Here is a 17,006-nt window from a genome sequence, read left to right as displayed (position 1 = left end):
TTATTCAATTCTAGTTCTGATATTTCCAGCCAGAAGGGATCTAGACAGCTGGTTGAGTGAGTCATTCCACATATTCTGAGAGACAAGAATGAGATTCATTTGCTCTTTGCTTATGGGGATATATTAATGAATCTTCAATCTTGCTCTCACTGTCCCCTATGGCCATGATGCATTTGCACAGAAAGCAGGTTTACATAACAGAAAGGCTTCTGTCAATAGTATTAAACCTGCTGTTATTTATCTTCCTAGTCTTGGAATATGGAAGAGAGAGACACAGAAGGAAAAAAAAAAAAAGAATATTGCATTTGTTTAACAATAAATCAAGGATTCTCTTCTAGTTTAGTGCCCAACCCACCCCACTCTTGTGGTTGTTACTTACAATTGTGAAGCTGAATCCTAGTGGGGAAGCCCATGTTATTAACCAACTGTTCTGGAAAGATGTGTTTATGGTAATTGAAGCAATGTGGAAACACATATTCGCTCTTAAAAATGGCCAGTCTTTGCTTTCCTTAAACTTAAATTTTTCTTCTTTTAAAAGATTTCACGGTGCATTTTCTCTTTGGTGGGGACTGGCTTTTCTGAACCATTCATTACTAAGATTATTGTTGGAATTAGTCCTGGACAACAAATGCTTTGATCCCAACGAATAAACAAAGATCGAGGACGTAAACAGAGTTAGGACTTTTCAAGAAGATCGTACTATGCGTAACGCTCAATCAAAAACAACCAGTATTTTTGTTCGACTTATAAGTGATTTCATGTCTCACTAGGGTCTGTGGTGTGGAAAAGGGAGAGAAAGATGAACAGTTGAGGAAGAAGAGCAGAAAAAGTGGGATGAGCCTGGGTTGGTGAAGAGCTCAAGGCCAGGAAAAAATCTACATTGCTTTCGTTGTGTCACTGGGGACAATGATCCCTGCAGTTGTGTGGCACAGAAACTCTAGAGATAAAGAGCCTTCCTGTATGGTTTTCAAATTCTCTCCATCAAGAGCCGAGGAGAGCCCATGGATATGACCAGGGGTTCCAGACTCTTGCCCCTTGTGTTCCTTTTTGTCTCTGACCTGAGGAGAGAATATGCTGAACTAAGGGTACACTAATCCTGTGAAGTAGGGAACAGAGGGAAGAAAACCCTAGGTAAAAAATCAATCAAATCCCACCCTATCCAAAAAACCTTTTATACAGTCCAACTGTTATAAACTCTCCCCTCGGGAAGGGTACCCATTCCAGCTGGTATCAAATAGTGCTAGGTCTTCAGAGCCCCTCCCTCTGACAGTCTGAAGGCCCATTAGTCTGGGCTGCCTCATGGGTACTAGAGGGAGAGGGTATGAAAGAACATGCAAGCGCTGGGGTGAGAGGCAAATAGTAGGGAGATGTAGAAGGAAAAATTTGACTCACTTCACACCCTAACTATGGCCACTCCTCTGGAGGCAAAATAATCAGAGCGCATTCATGCAGTTTTGTTTCTACCATTTCCCTTCTGTCCTTCCCTTTTCATTCCTTCCACCATTGTTAGGTTTCTTGCTGTTCTTTTCACAAGATAGCAAAAACCTCCTGTTTTTCAGTTCTCTAATCCCCTTCCAAAGAATTTCATTTTCCTAAAATACAGATTAGATGTTTGCTGCCACCATCAAATACCTCTATATTTCATAGAAACAAGTGCAAACACCCAACTGCTATAGTCAAGACCCGCATGACCTGGTCCGTCTCTCTAGCTTACCTTGCCCCACAATGGACCATGAGTGTTCTGCTTCAAGTCTACTGAGCCATTTGTCATTCTCCAAATATGGGCTGGGCACACTGAGGACTCTGAGCTATGATCACACCAATTCTTCATTTAGGAATTCCCTTCTCTTTTTTTTATCAAATAGCCCAACGTGTCCCTCCATGACTCTTACAGCTCTGAAGCTTCGGTGTTTCCATGCTCATGAATTCAGGGCTCCCTGTTTGCTTCTGAGTATGCACTTCTCCATTCCTCACTGTATTAGGATTTGTTATTGTAAGTGAATCAATGTAACTAATTTCAAGTTCTTTGGAATATAGTTCCTATCTTATTCTTCTCAGAATATCTACAATGTTTGCCATCGAATAGTCTCATTGAATAGTAGCTGAATGACCAGCTAATTAATTAGAAAAAAGCAAGTTTATGTGAAAGCTATTACACAAAAATTGAATCTATGGAACATGAGGAATGTATATCTTAGTGGAGATAAAATTCCTTCCCAACTGGAACTGTAGGCATGCATATGGGATTCATACTTTAGATTCGGTAAAAGTCCTCCTGAGGTAAACACTCACCTTTAATAAAGATGAGGGAAATATTAAGGTTGCAGGATGATATTTCAGTGTCCACACTATCATACCACATGATAAATCTCCTTAGTATAAAGGTTTAAAAAAAAAAAAAAAAGCAGAGTGTAAGAACATGGAATTTGGGGCCTGACCTGAATTCAAATCCTAGAATTGTCATTCACTGACTTTCTGACCTTGGGCACGGTGGTCAACGTTTCTAATATTGGAAGATAATAATACGTGAAGGGCTTACTATAAAGTAATGTATTAGTGTTTTACAAAAGGCGTGACAGAATAATAGTAGTTGCCATTTATTGAACAGCTAGTCTATACATATACACATTTTGTCTGAGAATGGTCAGGCTAATGTAAATGAACCTCAAAGGCCTTGAAATTTTGAATACATCTTCATTACAAAAGTATAATGACTTGAAACATATGATTTCAGTTCAGTGTTGATTTGGCCTAAACATTTTAAAATAAAGCCAGTTCATCAACTCTTCATGCAGAGGTAGAATAGAAATTCTAAGGCATATGAAGGAACAAATTTAACTCTAGTAGTCAAGAGGCAAAGAGAAAGAATAAATGAAAACACACACAACTATTAAAAATAGACTTTTGAGGGGCGCCTGGGTGGCTCAGTGGGTTAAGCTGCTGCCTTCGGCTCAGGTCGTGATCTCGGGGTCCTGGAATCAAGTCCCGCATCGGGCTCTCTGCTCGGCAGGAAGCCTGCTTCCCTCTCTCTCTCTGCCTGCCTCTCCGTCTACTTGTGATCTCTCTCTGTTAAAATAAATAAATAACATTTAAAAAAAAAATAGACTTTTGATGCAAAACCACTTTTAACTTTCTCATTCATCTTGTTGGCCTTATAGAATTATTTAACATGCTTATCCCTAGTGCCTTTGTTGCTTTACTTTTTAGTGAGGTTAAGAATCCCAGATAGAAGCAGTCCATGGTACATTCTTAATGGGAAATACCAGTTACTCATATTTTGTGCACTTGGTGACAAAACTCATCCATAGGCAGAGAAGACAATGCCCTTCCCAGTGAGGAATTTTCTGAAGGCATCATCAGAATCAACATGAAACAGTGAAGGCAGAACAGCTATCAGTTAACTGTACTTTCTAGAGGTAGAAAATTCAATTCCTATTTATAACTAAATAGTAAAGTATGTGCATAGATATTAAAAATTTACTTCCTCTGGTTAGTTCTTTGTTTTTATTTTGGTATGTAGAAAAACAAATTAACCATAAAAACATAAATTTCTGAGAATTGTTTTCAGTGAAGGTGTCAGTGTAGTAACATATCTCTCAGAAAATTGTAATACTCTGGAATGTGGCATGAAGTTAGATATAAACAATCATTTTTTTTTTTTCATTTTGAAAAAATAGCAAGATGATTTGATTGACTTGTCCATCATGATATAAAATGTGCTGATTGGGCTGTAAGGGTTTTCAATTTCCTTTGCCTCTGGCTCACCCTCAAATTCCATACCAACAAACATTTATTGAGTACCTGGCTCTGTGTTCAGAATTGCAGACAAGGGGCTCCTGGGTGGCTCAGTTGGTTAAGTGACTGACTCTTGATTTCAGCTCAGGTCATGATTTTAGGGTCCTAAGATTAAGCCCCATGTCAGGCTCTGTGCCTGGTGTGGAGTCTGCTTAAGATTCTCTTTCTTAAAAAAAAAAAAAAAAAAAAAAAAAAGATTCTCTTTCTTTCTTTCCCTCTGCTCTTCCCCACTGAGCATATGTGCTCACTCTCTTTCTCTCTCCAAAAAAAAAAAAAAAAAAGAAAAAAAAAAGAAAAAGAAATAAGCACTTACTTTTCACTAAAGTTACCTTTATATTCATAGTGCTTTAAACAGAAAGCTTCCTCTCTACAAATATGGGATGGAATATTGATGCATAAATTCATTTTATATTTTTGATGAAAAATAGATTCAATTAGCCTTTAGAAGAAAGGAATTGTAAACATGTGACTTCAGTAATTGGGGCTTAAATATAATAAGTCCATTTAGAAATAATGCAGCCTTACATTTTCAATGACACTTAATTTGTTTGTTCACTTACATAATTTTTTATATTCATTTAATCCTTCTGACCATCCTGTGAAGCAATCATTGTTTACCTCCATTTTTTGTCCGGGCAGGCTAATGCCTAGAGAAACCATATTACTTGCCCATCAAATCCAATGTAGAACAATAGTTAAGAGAGCTAGGAATAAAAATCTGTCTCTGAAAAAGAAAAAATAATCTGGATCTGTTCTTACTGTGTTATTGGGCTTTAGGGATCACTGTACACGTGAGAATTCCAGATCTTGGAGTTCTACCTCATGACTTCGTAATCTACTGCTTTAGATTCTATATCTTGAAACCTAAAATTAAAAAAAGAGATTTGTCTTGTAGGGGCAGGATATACAAATAGTTAGGTTAGTACCTATAACATTGCGTGCGCTCTGTTTATAAACAGAGTATAAACAGAAAATAGAATTTGAAATGTTTATCATTACAAGCACCTTAAATATATTTTAATATTTATTTGACTTAGAATGTCTTTTAGCACGTTGCAGTATCTCCACATTACATCAATAAAGGAATAACAAATCAAGTTGAATCTATTCTTTCATTTATTTATTTATTCATTTATTTATTTATTTTGGTGACAGCCTGCAAGTTGCTTGCAATATTGTCAATATTAGTGTATTTATTCAGGACTTGTTTCTTCTATGTAGAGTTCAAAATATGCAATTAAGAGGTTTTGCCCTCTATGTTAGCTAATAGAAATGTCCAGTTAATAGAATGCTAAGTAAGCCACATTTTACCTTATTTGATTCACAACCATTTTTAGAAATAGTAAAGACAAATGATTTCTTAAGCAAACTGCCTGGCAACACTGCATTCAAGTTACTCCCACGTGGCCTCGTTCCACTTCCTGTGTAGGATGGAAGAATAGGAAAGAAATTTAGAGACCTTCTGGTCTACCTACTTCTTTTGATATTTGAGGGAAGTTATATGCAAAGAGGAGATACAACTTATTAAATACCTAGCAACAAGTTTTCTCTACTCCACATTTTCTTGAATTATTTAGAGGTTGAGATGGCCCTGACTCCCATTCTAGCCACATATGTGTTTCATATTCTGGGTATATGAGAGAAGATATCTGTGGTAGAGTAATAGAGATCAGCACCAATGTTTTTAAATTGAGGAGTTGGGGGGAGTTCTGAGTAGGTGACATCCTCCTGTTAAATACCACACTTCCTACTTGCCAATGATTTTATCTTATTAGTGTGAGTGCTTTAAATGGTAGGCTCCTCATAGGCAGTTTCAAAATTTACATAAAGTTCTCAAACAATGAATCATGTATAATTCAGTGTCTTTTAAGAAATGTATGTTTATCCCTGTCTTATTTAAAAGATAGACAAACTTTCAGTTATGAAGTGATTGGTTTTAGCATATTTATTTTCTTGGCCATTTGATTTTCTTTATCATTTTCTAATTTTTTTATTTAAATGTATTTTACTATTTATTAAAGTCTCCACATGGTTTGATAGGAGAACTAAAATAAATAAATAGATAGATGGATAGATTGATAGATAAATGATACAAACTGATTTCTTTACTCTGGTTTTAAAAAAAAGAAAGTTTGAAAATAGGACAGTGCACCCTCGGCCAACATGACCTTTCTGTTTTACTTTCTGTAAATTCAGTTTACTGAAGCTCCATTCACTGTGGCAATATGGAAATGAAACTGGTTTAAGGAGAAATGACAAATTTTGTGTTAAGTCCTTTCCATGGGGCTGGGGAAAAGAGTGCATACCTACAGCCATCGTCAATAATGGATACAGATATAGAAATGATTGCTTAAGAGCAGGATTGAGTGACAAAAATTAGGTCTCTGAAGACATCAAGACTTAACAAAATTGAACATAGACCAATAGGAACAGCGTTAAAAGTAAATATTTACTTTTGGAAAGTCAATACATATCAAAAAAGTATTGGAATTCTTAAATAGTCCTATTTTCTTAATATAGGAGAAGTGCACAGTTTTTTTTTAATTGAAGGCAAAGGAAATGTTATTTCAAAATAATATCTTTTTAGCATTATAGTTAGGGAAATTATGTGCATACATAGTCATGCAACATTTTGATCAAAGGTTTAAATTTAATTCACTTATACGTAGTATCTTTCAAATACTGTTTTCCAGTGAAAGACAATAAAATGAGATATGAAATTGAGTGCTGAAACTTATATAAGCATCAAGACAAGATGGAGCCAAGCCACTGAGTGGTAACACATTAAAAAAAAAAAAAAAAAAGAAAGAAAAGAAAAAAGAAATTATTTATATATCATTACGGTGCAGGGATAAGTAAAGATGGATTCCTGGGTAAATAGAGATAAGATTAATAGTTCATATATTTATAACTTGTAATTATGTGAATAAACCAAACCCACCCAAAACACAATGATGTCTTAATTGAAAAAAAATTACTTAAAATTGTAAAAAGAAAAACCTGGGAATCATGACTGTTATACTTTTCCAGACTGCTATACAAATTTTCCAGAATTTTATACAAATTATCCAGACTATTCCAGATTATTATTTTCCAGAGTATTATACAAATTGTCATTTTTTCTGAAAGGCCAGGAAGCTCTAGCTATATACTAATTACTTAATTAAATGGTGGATTCATTCATCATTCCATCACAGTGTGGCTATTAGGAGCTGGCACTGGTGTGAGAAAGTGTGGGAGTGGGCAAATAGAACATCAAACTCCATGCCCTTATGAAGCTTATTTTCTATTAGGAAATAGAGAATATTAATTCAAGGGGAAAAATGATAATTTCAAATTGTTTTCAGTATTATCAAATGAACAAAACAGGGCAGATATAATAGTGATTAACTGAGGATAGAGGTCCTGAAGAGGTTTACTTTATGTTGTGATAATCAGTGACTTGAGCAAGACTAATTAGGAAACAAAAATGAGAATCACAAATAAAGTGTTACCTCTCTGTAGAGAAAAATCTAGAGCCATAGGATAAGGAAAAATACCATAAATGAAATATTAAGTTCAGTAGACCAATGAAGGGAACACAAAGATTCTAACAATGGAGAAAAGGAATGCTTGTCATTGCATTCCAGAGTTTAAATGTGCTCAGAATAAAATGGACACTATTAAGGAGGTGAAAGACCTGTACTCCAAAAACTATGAAACATGGATGAAAGAAATTCAAGATGACACTAAGAAATGGAAAGACATTCCATACTCATGCGTTGGAAGAACAAATATTCTTTAAATGTCTATACTACCCAAAGCAATCTACACATGTAATGCAATCCCTATCAAAATACCAACTAGGATTTTTCACAGAATTAGAACAAACAATTCTTAAATTTGTATGGAACCACAAAAGACCCCAAGTAGCCAAAGCAATCTTAAAAAAGAAAAGCAAAGCTGGGGGCATCACAATCTCATACTTCAAGTTATATGACAAAGGTAGAGTGATCAAGATAGTATGGTACTGGCCCAAAAATAGACACACAGATCAAGGAAACAGAATAGAAAACCCAGAAATAAACCCACAACTGTATGGTCAATTAATCTTCAACAAAGCAGGAAAAAATATCCAATGCAAAAAAAAAAAAAAAAAAAGACAGTCTCTTCAACAAGTGGTCTTAGGGAAATTGTAAAGCAACATGCAAAAGAATGAAACTGGACCACTTTCTTACACCATACACAAAAATAAGTTCAAAATGGATTAAAGACCTAAATCTGAGACCTGAAACTACAAAAATCCTAGAAGAGAACACACTGCAGAAACCTCTTTGATATTGGCTGTAGCAATTGTTTTCTAGGTATGTCTCCTAAGGCAAGGGAAACAAAAGCAAAAATAAGCTATTGGGACTGAATCAAAATAAAAAGTTTCTGCACTGCAAAGGAAACAATCAACCAAACTAAAAGGAAACCCAAGGAATGGGAAAAGATATTTGCAGATGACATATCCTATGAAGTTTAGTATCCAAAATACATAAAGAACTGATACAACTAGACACCCATAAACCAAATAATTCAAAAATTAAAAAAGGGGCAGAAGACATGAACAGACATTTCTCCAAAGAAGACATTCAGATGCTCAACAGACACATAATTCACCATCAGAGAAATGCAAATCAAAACTACAATGAGATATCACTTCACACCTGTCATATTGGCTAAAATCAACAATACAAGAAACAACAAGTATTGGTGAGGATGTGGAAAAATAGGAATCCTCATGCAACTGTTGATGGGAATGCAAATTGATACAGTCACTGTGGAAAATAATATGGAGGTTCCTCAAGAAGTTAAAAATAGAACTACCCTGTGATCCAGCAACTGCACTATTGGGTATTTACCTAAAGAACCCAAAAATACTAATTCAAAGGGATACATGCATCCCTATATTTATAGCATTATATAAAATAGCCAAGATATGGAAGCAGTTCAAGTGTCCATTGATTGATGAATGGATAAAGAAGATGTGGTATTCAGCCATTAAAAAAAAAAAAAAAAGAAAAAAGAAATCTTGCCACTTGGCCATGACATAGATGGAGCTAGAAAGTATAACGGTAAGCAAAATGAGTCAGTCAGAGAAAGAAATACCATATGATTTCATTTATGTGGGGAACTGAAGAAACAAAACAAATGAGCAAAGGGAAAAGTGAGAGAGAGAAACCAAGAAACAGACTCTCATCTATTGAGAGCAAACTGATGGTTACCAGAAGGGGGTGAGTGGGGGCAGGGAGAAAATGCGTGAAATCGGCCAAGGGGATTAAGGAATGCACTGGTTGTGTTAAGCACTGGATGATACATAGAACTGTTGAATCACTGAAACTATAATATAGTATTGTGTGTTAACTGGAATTAAAATAAAAACTTAAAAGGAATACATACATAAATAAAACTGAAAAGTAGAGGGGAACAAGAGAATAAAATGGGCACTACTGCTGAAATGCAGGAAGAGTCAATACAAGTCCTAACAAATACTTAATGTATTTTCCTTGGGTAGACTTCTCTAAGGTTCGGTCCCACTTCACTTTATCCTTTCCATAGACCCTCGGTTCATTTGCTTTTTTCAACAAAATTTTATTTGTCACTTCATGGGGTATAGCTCTAACATGGTTTTTTATTTCTCCATTTTCTAACTAAATGTCACATTTCACTGATTACGGCCAGAATAGGGCACAGAGAGAAAAAATAAATGGATAGGGAACATAATGACTGTGATTTTCCTAAGGATGTCTTCAATGTTGTTCTAACAACTCTTTAAGGGTTAAAATGATTTAGTTGGGTGGGAGAGAATAAATGTTAGAAGGAATGAAACACATAAAGTGAAGGCTTCAACAATTGAGGCAGTTCTCTGCTCTTCCCTTGAAAATAAATGTGACCACAGAGCATGGGCCATCATCAAGAAAAATCATAGTGCTTTGCCTTTCCTCTAGAATGGTGTGAAGAATTGAAATGGGGACCAGCAATGTCTATCTTAATTCACTCTCAGGACTTTTCTCAAATATCTGCCTCCCAGATTTTTGACATTTTCACAATTCCATCTTTTTGCCTTCAGAATCTGATATTGTCTGAGAGCAAGGATAGCTCACAACAGGAATTTTGGAGTCCTGCTTGGTAACATTCCTTTCTCCAATACAGAATTAAGCAATGTCTGCATTTTAAAATAAGGGTCAACATTAATGTTAATAATCTAGGATGGCACTGATGACCTTTTTCTTTTTTTTTTTTTTTTAAGATTTTCTTTATTTATTTGAGAGAGAGAGAGAGAAAGAATGAGGACACATGAGCAGGGGGAGGGGCAGAAGGAGAGGGAGAAGTAGATTCCCCACTGAGCATGGAGCCCAATACTGTGATCCCAGGATCCCTGGGATCATGACCTGAGCTGAAGGCAGATGCTCAATGGACTGAGCCACCCGGATGTCCCTGATGACATGTTTTTAATCCAGCATCTGTTAAATTAAAAACACAAGAGGCTAGCCTTTCATTTGTCAGTGAAAACGTAGGAAGTCTGTTCTTTAGCAATAAGACGGATGGCAGGGACGGAAAGCAAGTGTGGGGAAATGAGGAGTGACAGTTGACTCAACTGAAGCTGAACTGAGGGAAAAGAGCTGAAAGTAAGAAAACAAGCTCTTAATTGAAGGATAAAGGTGAAGCAAGAAGGCAAATTGGTTTTGTTTAGTTAAGAAGATTAATGAGATAAAGTCAGGAAGATGCTATAAGTTTTATTATGTACATTAAGTAGTTCCTATGTTAGGGATCAAAAAAGCAGTATAGCAGTACAAGCAAATGAGCCTGGCAAGCAGTTCTCGGGAGGAAAATATGAGCTGTGTCTACTGTGGTGATGATAAAGGAATAAAAAAGAGGGCATTAAGTTTCCCAATATTGAATTAAGCTCACCAGGTGCAGTTTTCCTGGCACTCTGTTATTTATCAGTATCCGTTAATGACATTCTAGAAAAGACCCACCTTTTTTTTTTTTTTTTTTCTCCCATAACATTTTTCTGGTTGGGGGAAAAAAATGGGGGCATCTCTGTATGTCTATATACATATATATATATTTTTTTTTTAAGATTTTATTTATTTATTTGACAGAGAGAGATCACAAGCAGGCAGAGAGGCAGGCAGAGAGAGGAAGGGAAGCAGGCTCCCTGTTGAGCAGAGAGCCCGATGCGGGGCTCAATCCCAGGACCCTGGGATCACGACCTGAGCCAAAGGCAGAGACTTTAACCCACTGAGCCACCCAGGCACCCCTGTATGTCTATATTTTGAAGTCAATGCTACAAAGAGCTATGTGGCTGGTTTGGGGTATCTATTAAATGGCAGAGGCTGTTGGATCCATTCAGGACCACTCTAGATTTCTTTCATTTATTTCTAACCAGGTAGGCATAATAAATCCATGTAGTTCCCACTGAATTTTTAAACTATGCCAAATTTGTAACTGAAAAGTTAAAACAAACTTGCCCTAAATGTTAGTTTGACATAGGTTTCAGTTAAGAGGTATGTGTTGCCTTTCCCTTGTATTTTGGAGAAACGCGTAACCAGATGGAACGAATCTGGTCATTCTAAGCTCTTCACAATGACTCTGATGCTCTATCAGACCTATATCCAAATCATTTCTCTGTAAAAAGAATCTAAGTAAAAAATCCTACCAGCCCAAGCACATTTCAGCTTCAAGTCCAATCCCTTAGAATCCCACTTTCTTCTCTTCATGACATTACCACTCTTCAGTGTCTCCCACATAGAAATTTTGAGGGACACCATTTGACTAAGTAACCATTCAGAATGACAACATTTTATGGTCATAAAAATAAAAACAAATACTCAAAATCCCTTCCATTGACGAGAAGGGCATCATTTACATTAGAGAAAAATATTCCCTCAGTGTGTAACCCTCTCTCAAGAATTATTCCATGTATATAAACATATTTGTGTAATGGGCTCATTTTAACTGTTTTTCAGAAACTGAATAAACTTTAGCAGTTAAAAGAAAAAAAAAAAAAAAAGGACCAACACTACCAAAGAGAACAAAAGAAAATAAAAGAAAAACAACCAAAGTGAAGAGCTGAAGGAAGAGAAGGTATTCCTGTCTCTCTGTAATCTTGCTTGCTTCTTTCCCACTGAGGAGCTGAAGGGACCTGCCAGAGATTTCACTGAAAGGGAAAGTTTCAGAGATGAGAAGTCACTTCAAATTGACACAAGACTGTTTTATCTGTCAGTCAAGGCATGAGGTGAACTGTGGAATAGCAACAATGTCACTGAAATTATATTCTTTGTCTTCAAGTACAAAGATATTTTCTTTCTTTTCTTTCAAATTATTTTGTTTTGGGGCGCCTGGGTGGCTCAGTGGGTTAAGCTGCTGCCTTTGGCTCAGGTCATGATCTCAGGGTCGTGGGATCGAGTCCCGCATCGGGCTCTCTGCTCAGCGGGGAGCCTGCTTCCCGCTCTCTCTCTCTCTCTGCCTGCCTCTCTGTCTACTTGTAATCTCTCTCTGTCAAATAAATAAATAAAATCTTTAAAAAAAAATTATTTTGTTTTATTGATCCATTCCTATGGGTAGCCTAGTATATTTTTAAGTTGACCATACTTTGTAATAAATATTCAAATCTTCTCATGGTTCATTGACACAATGAACAATTATCCGAGTTCAAGAGAACTGAAGTCAAAGTTAGCACTGTCATTACCTTGCAGTGGGCAAATGTAACAACTTTTACCCTTGAGGTTGTAGCTAGATATGGAATTGCTTTAGATGACTGTTTAGCTTTCCTGAGTATGATTACAGAGGATGGACAGTGGAACAGAAGCAAGTGTTGGAATGCTTCTGTCCTGAAACATGGGACATGTAATAATAAAACAAGGGATCAGCATTATCAGGGTTTTCTATTCTTCTCATAGCCTTGAGATTGTATTTTCTCAGTGCCCAAGAGGTATAACATAGCCTCTTTCTACCCAGTAGCAAAAGTAATATTGTTTCTTGTGAGTGGCAGGAAGATTTTAACCTAATCTCTGGGAGATGTGGCAGAAGGAATGTATGTAGAGAGAGAAAGAAGAGGAGCTTTTTTTTAAACCCGATGAACTTTATATTGTATAAAGCTGATCCAGGGTCACTGGGGCTCCTGGCAGCTGAGCTAAAAGCTGGGTTTTATTACAGATATGTGAAGAGATGAAGAAGAGTATGTACAAATGTTTCTCGAATCTATAACAATATTGTGACTCAGGAAAAGGAAAACCTTTATATGCCAAAAGGAATTTGAAGCTAGAGAAAAATGAAATATTTATCATAACAATATTGAAGGCACAAGGTAATTTCCCATATGTCCATGAGCAAGCTGCTTCAAAGAGTGTATCTAACAACACATCTGAAGATGACAGAGGGACTGAACGGAGTAAAATCTATAAACGCATTAAAGATAGCATAATCAACAAAGGCTTATTTTCTTTCTTTCCTGAGATAGGAAGAGGTTATTATCATCATTCTTGCCATTTGTTGAACACCCCTTATATGCAAAGCAGTGTGCTGGCTAACACTTTTTAGTACTTTCTACAGAGGACATAATACACCTCATCCCCAGCTTCCACAGACCAGGTTTAATAGGGTGTCAGGGCCAAGTCTAAGGAATCATAACAAACATGTAAATGGAGGAGATCAATGCCTGGTTGAACCAACTGTACATATGTGAAATGCGGTGAAGTCTATCTTACCCATATTACCTCTAGATGTGAGAATTTTGACCCCTAACCCCCAAAAAGGGGAAAAAAGAAAATAAACTCCAATCCCCTAATTCCATTAAATTCAACCTATTTTCTAGTATGTACTGTGTACTTAGCTTTATGTCAGACTTATCCCAGACCTCAAAAACTTTCAATTGAATCGAGAAGAGAAACTCAAAAATCAGTTACATGGCAATACCAAACAACCTAAATCAATACTGAAGGGAGTTTAGTGTTCCTTGCTTTGATGGGGGACACTACCCCTAAGGGTAAGAATAAGAGAAAACATGAGACTAGAGTACTCTATTCAATCCACTGGATGCATCTGACGTCTCCATTCAGAGGATTTTGAGCCTTGGGTGTATAGATTGGCTTTCATTCACTGGGAATTATTTCCTATTTCCATTTTCTTCAATAAGAATTTAGGGGTGGCAATTAAGCAATGGGAGTTGATGGGAATATTTGTTGCCAAGAAAGAGACAAGAGCTATTTACTGAGACACCCACAATAATGAGGTCCTGCTACAGAGTCAGAGGATATATTGTTGCTTCCAAAGATGGACCTTCCTCTGGCTACCACTGTCTCCTACATTCCCCCAGGTGTTTGTCACCATCATGTCTTTATTCCTACTTTCCCACCTTAAAGGATGCCAGTAACTGATATTTTCCTGGAGACTTTCAAGAAGAAACTGGAATGCTCCCGAATAATGCATCTTTCATTAGCAATTTTTACTGCAATAAAATGCCTTTGACTTTCTTCTCTAATTGTTCCAACTTTTCTTCCCAAATGTAATTAGTGAAGGACAGAAGGCAAGTCTACCTTAAGGTATTCCTATAACCCTTAAGTCAGTGCTGAGACTATAAGAGAAATTTAAAAATGAATGAATAAATGGTAACTGAACAGAGGTAGACAAAACTAACATTAGCCCAGGATTCTTTTAGGGTTATTAATACTTTGAATACTGTACCTTTATCAGAATTTCAAGGTAGGACCATGGCTTGTACAGTCAGAATTAATCCTGCCTTCATCCCTGCACGCCCCCCCCAGGCTACCATCATTTCCACAGGGGTCTACAACAGAACTGCATACTCATCCTTCATGGCCCTTTCTTACTCCGTATGAACATTCTGAGGCTTTGCTGGTACAACAATTTTCAACAACAAAATTAAGAATTTTCTAAATTCTTAATTTTCCTGTGGAAGTTAGTAATATTAATATATACAGAAAGCATATGTTAGCAAAGGGAAATGGAAAACAAGATGGCAGTTTGATTGTATGCCCAGAAAAGGAAGCAAAACCGCGAAACATTTTTATTCCAACTGTCAATTCTCAGAGAAGTTTTTTTGAATTCAATAATTTAAAGAAAGATACAGGAAACTTGTCTAGAATACACGGTAGGTAGGATATCTATGTGGTCTATAACTGTCAAAGATGGGTGTGTAAAGGACTATAAGAACACCCCTGTTTTTGTTTTTTTTTTTAAGATTTTATTTTATATATATATTTTTTTTGACAAAGAGAGAGAGCAGCAGAGGGAGAGGGAAGAGCAGACTCCCCGCTGACCAGGGAGCCTAATGAGAGACTGGATCAGAGAACTCCGGGATCACAACCTGAGCTGAAGGCAGACGCTTAACCAGCTGAGCCACCCAGGCTCCCAGAACACTGCTGTCTTTAACACAAAAAAAGTTATTGTGAACTTCATCACACAAACCAACCATAGACACCCCCGTTTTGTTGCCATTTTGTTCATCTTTTCATTTCTTCCTTTACCTACATCCTAAATCATCTGCCCACCTAGCTGATTTTGAATTTACTTCTCTTAGAAATCTCGGAATTGAGAAATGGAGGCCCAATGAAAGCTGCTGAAGAGGCCAATCTCACAGAAGGAATGGGGTGCTCCACATTCCTAACTAAGAAATACGTGCAAAGGTATTTTGCAAAGTACCTATGCAACACCTACACATGAATTTACTACAAATGCATGTCTTAACATTACTGACTTCTCAGCCAATGACTTCGAGTATGTTAGATATCTGAGTATTTTCACATCCATTTTAACAATAGTGAGTATATTTGCATAGTATTTAAAAATACCTGCATAATAAACAGTTTTACAATTGCTTTAGTTCTCCCCAAAAGCTTTTCAAAAGGGGGAGAAGGTAAAGTATTTTAATATATCTAGGATTAAAACAGTCTAATCTTGAATTAAACGGAATGCATTCTTTTTTATGATACACACAAGCATAATGTGGACCATGAGTGATTTGGGATGGAAAGCATCTAGAGTGACATCAAATCCTTTCACCTTTTCTCTTATCGCCCGTTGCTCTCCTGAATGTGCTTGGAAGGTATGTTTCAGCATTTGATTTCTGGATGCCCACCACTTCTGAGTCAATGTTACCTACGAATTATTCTATCCACAGACTAAATATCATTAACCACCACCCAATTTCCATTCAGTAAGTAAGCTCGATTCTCTTTTCTCACAACCCATTTCGCTGTACAGTTCTACCAGCTTCCTTGTTATCAGAGTGAATTATTTCTCCCTCCATTAAGTGTTTATGGCTTTCAAACACGTATATACATACTTTTCTTGGCCATGTTGTACAGACATAATTCTTTCAAACTTTTCCCATAAGTCAGCTTCTTTCCCCTAATCAATTGCGAGACTCTTCTTTGGATCCCTTCCAATATGTCTACTCATTTTTGGTAGTCAGACAAACCAAATGGAATGGAGCTTTCTGGACTAGGTCTCATGAATGTCACTGAGAGTAGAACTGTCACCCTCTTCCATGATGAAATGCTCTAAATAGAGTGCCTCCAAAAATAACATTAGCCTTTTGGGTGCCACATCACACTAAAAATGTGCCATCTTTTCCTTTTTTCAGCCTTATATCTCCAGATGTCTCCCCAGTATCTCAGGATAAGTCCTCACCAGTTCCAAGATCCTTAAGAGAGGTTGCTTTCCAACGTTCCTCATCAATATTCCTAATTTGTCCCTTTAAATTTCAAATCTTACTTGCTTTTATATAATTCCTGATGGGGTTCAGGGAAGGCTACCCCAGAATGTGCCACCTTGGCATCCAGATTATTTCAAGCCAAAGACGATCTAGGCCCAGTGGATTCAAGAGGAGCTTTCTGCCTCCACCCTAACTGCCTAAAAGAATTTAGATAGGAAGCCTATAATAGGAAGAGAGCTATTACCAAAGCTAACTTTTCTTTTCTTTTTCTTTTACATAAGGACTTCTGCAAAGGAAAATATTGCTCACCAATTGGCTCTTCTCATCTTCCTGAGAACTGTTTCCTCCCCTTTCAAGTTCCCCATCTCCTTATCCTTTGCTTAGGATGACATATAAACCTCAGGTGTCTGACTGCTGGGGAGACTCTCATGTCTTTTGGGGGCTTCTGTACATATGTAATTAAATTTGTTTTTTCTCTCATTAATCTGTCTTACGTCGATTTAATTAT

This window comes from Enhydra lutris, unplaced genomic scaffold, assembly GCF_002288905.1.
Source record: "Enhydra lutris kenyoni isolate GAN:26980312 unplaced genomic scaffold, ASM228890v2 scaffoldscaffold2, whole genome shotgun sequence".
Taxonomy (NCBI): Eukaryota; Metazoa; Chordata; class Mammalia; order Carnivora; family Mustelidae; genus Enhydra; species Enhydra lutris.
The sequence above is the reverse complement of the archived record's forward strand: the minus strand, read 5'-3'. Positions refer to the sequence as shown.